This window comes from Microtus pennsylvanicus, chromosome 12 (genome assembly GCF_037038515.1).
Source record: "Microtus pennsylvanicus isolate mMicPen1 chromosome 12, mMicPen1.hap1, whole genome shotgun sequence".
Classification (NCBI taxonomy): Eukaryota; Metazoa; Chordata; class Mammalia; order Rodentia; family Cricetidae; genus Microtus; species Microtus pennsylvanicus.
The window spans coordinates 94,280,242-94,283,324 of record NC_134590.1 but is presented as its reverse complement, the minus strand read 5'-3'; the positions used below and the strand labels follow the sequence as shown (position 1 = coordinate 94,283,324).

General features: G+C 46.1%; 1 pseudogene; it reads right to left on the bottom strand.

The window, feature by feature from the left end:
• Positions 1 to 1,144: 1,144 nt before the first annotated feature.
• On the bottom strand, positions 1,145 to 2,811 carry LOC142832305 (dephospho-CoA kinase domain-containing protein pseudogene; annotated as a pseudogene).
• Between the last annotated feature and the right edge of the window lie 272 nt (positions 2,812 to 3,083).

Genomic DNA, 3,083 nt, shown 5'->3' with positions numbered 1-3,083 from the left:
TTTTGGCCATTTGAAATTCTTCTGTTGAGAATTCTTTGTTCAGTTCAGTACCCCATTATTTAATTGGGTTATTAACAATTTTAATGTCTAGTTTTTTGTGTTCTTTATATATTTTGGAGATCAGACCTTTGTCTGATGTGGGATTGGTGAAGATCTTCTCCCATTCAGTAGGGTACCTTTTGTTTTAATGACTGTGTCTTTTGCTTTACATAAGCTTCTCAGTTACAGGAGATCCCATTTACTTATTTTTGCTCTTATTGTCTGTGCTACTGGGGTTATACATAGGAAGGTGGTCTCCTATGCCCATGCACTGCAGGGTACTTCCCACTTTCTCTTCAATCAAGTTCAGTGTAATCAGATTTATATTGAGGTCCTTAATCCATTTGGACTTGAGTTTTGTGCAAGGTGATAGATATGGATCTATTTTCATTCTTCTACTTGTTGACATATAGTTATACAGACACTATTTGTTAAAGGTGTTTTCTTTCTTTCATTGTACAGTTTTAGAGTCTTTGTTAAAAATGAGGTGTCCATAGGTTTGTGGATTAATATCCAGGTCTTCAATTTGGTTCCATTGGTCAACATCTCTATTTGTATTCCAATACCAAGCTGTTTACATTACTGTAGCTCTGTAATAGAGTTTGATGTCAAGAATGGTAATGAGTCTGGAAGTTCCTTTATTGTATAGAATTGTTTTGACTATCCTGGGTTTTTTGTTTTTCCATATAAAGTTGATTATTGTTTTCTCAAGGTCTGTGAAGAATTTTGTTGGGATTTTGAAGGGGATTGTATTGAATCTATAGATTGCTTTTGGTGGCACTGCCACTTTTACTATGTTGATCCTACCAATCCAAGAGCATGGGAGATCTTTCCATTTTCTGGTATCCTCTTCAATTTCTTTCTTCAAAGACTTAAAGTTCTTGTCAAATGCATTTTTCACTTCCTTGGTTAGTGTCACCCCAAGATATTTTATGCTATTTGTGGCTATTGTGAAAGGTGAAATTTCTCTGATTTTCTTCTCAGCTACTGATTTTTTGGGGTTGATCTTGTATCCTGCCACATCACTGAAGGTATTTATCAGCTGTAGGAGTTCTCTGGTAGAGTTTTTGGGGTCACTTATGTACACTATCTTTTTTTTTTGACATTTCAGACCAATTCCATTTATTGAGCACCAACGGAGAGCAGGCTTGGTACACTAGAGCGGAGACGAGTCACACCTGCCATCTACGGGATACAGTCTACGAGAAGCCAGTTTCTTGTTGATTATTCCACAATGGATTACGATAAAACATGGAGTACCTGACCAGGGGCCACCAGGGGTAGGGTACTGCAGGCAGGGAGCATCTGGGGGAAGGCACAGAGATCAGATAGCATGGGGCCCGGGGAATGCAGAAGAGCACAGGGCTCAGAGGCAGTAGTGGGAGGTGGTGGCAGAAGCTGGGTCTCTCCAAAGGGCCCTGCCTCGGACTAGTCACAGCATCCCCCAGACAGGAGTCAAACTGCACCCTGGCAAAGGGCTTCAACCCAGAAGACAGTTCTGTTTGAAAGCGTTCAGTTTAGAAGGATTTGCTGTGGTCCACTAGGGACTTTGTGGTCATGATGGAGCAGATGCTCCAAGAAGGTTCAAGCCCAAGAAACTGTTGGCTACATCGTTGTAGCCAGGGGGATGGCCACAGAGACCACTGTGTCCCTGCCATCGTGAATACTGTTCTGATGGGACACTATGGGGGTGGTGGGGCTCTAGGGTGGGCGGGAAGGGGTACCTGACCGTGGGCTTCCTTTTGCTCTGAGTTCAGACTGGATACACTCCAGAGCAAGGGCCAGTCCCAGCATCAGAGTGAGTGTAGTGTTGAGGACATGGTACCTGACTTAGGTCTCCAAGGAGGAGGCCTAATGCTTGCTGTCTTGCTGTACCCAACTAGGGAGAAGGGAGAAGGTAGCGGGTGAGCAGGTACAGGAGGCTGGCGATGCCTGCTAGGCCCGTCAGGAACCCAAGCCTCAGTGGCAGATACTCCATGGAGCGTTCCAGCTTGGCATGCAGGAGAATGACCTGGCGTCTGGTGAGGCTCCACTCGCCCGAGTTGTCTAGAACGTGGTTGGCCATGCGGGCCTTGTCCTTCAGGGGCAGCTGGGCATTGATTCTTGCCTCTGCGTCCTCGCGGCTCAGGCTGTTCCGCTTCATCAGCCATGCCAGCTGTGTGTCTCGGTCACAGTATACCACCACTGTGTGCTTCATGTACTTCAGCAGCTTCTTGGTTTCGAACAGGAGAGGAATGTCCAGAATCACGTAGCGGTACCCTCTGAGAGAGTACTTGAAGGTCTCCTTCATCATATCCTTGCGGATCTCAGGGTGGGTGATGGAGTTGAGGAGCTGACGACGGTCAGGCTGGTTAAAGATCAGATCCCCAAGGACCTTGCGGTCGATGTCGCCATTCTCCAGCAAGACTTCAGTGCCAAAGGCCTCTACGATACGCCGATGAGCAGGGTACCCTGGCTGACGTGCCTGGCGATGACGTCCACATCAATCACAGCACAGCCCAGCTGCTGGAACACCTGGATGACGGAGCTCTTGCCCGAGGCAATGCCTCCCGTTAGGCCCACCAGGAACATCTTCCCAGGAGAGAGAAGACAAGCAGAGAAGGAGCCAGAAAGCACTGGACAGTCGGCACACTTGCCAATCAGCTGCTCCACCAGGCTGGAAAAACCCAGGAATGGTAACGGTCCTTAACGGCAGCCGATAACGGCTCACCTGTGACCCGGTGCCTATCAAGGATGCGGTGATTTGAAAACCTTGGACTTTGCAACCTATCACTCGCGAAACGCTAAGTCCTTATGTACACTGTCTTATCATCTGCAAATAACAAAAGTTTGACTCCTTTCTTTCCAATTCGAATCCCCTTGATCTCCTTATGACATCTTATTGCTATTGCTAGAACTTCAAGCACTATGTTGAAGAGATATGGAGAAAATGGACAGTCTTGTCTTCTTCCTAATTTTAGTGGAGTCGCTTTGAATTTCTCTCCATTTATTTTGATGTTAGCTGTTGGCTTGCCGTATATTGCATTTATTATATTTAGATATGA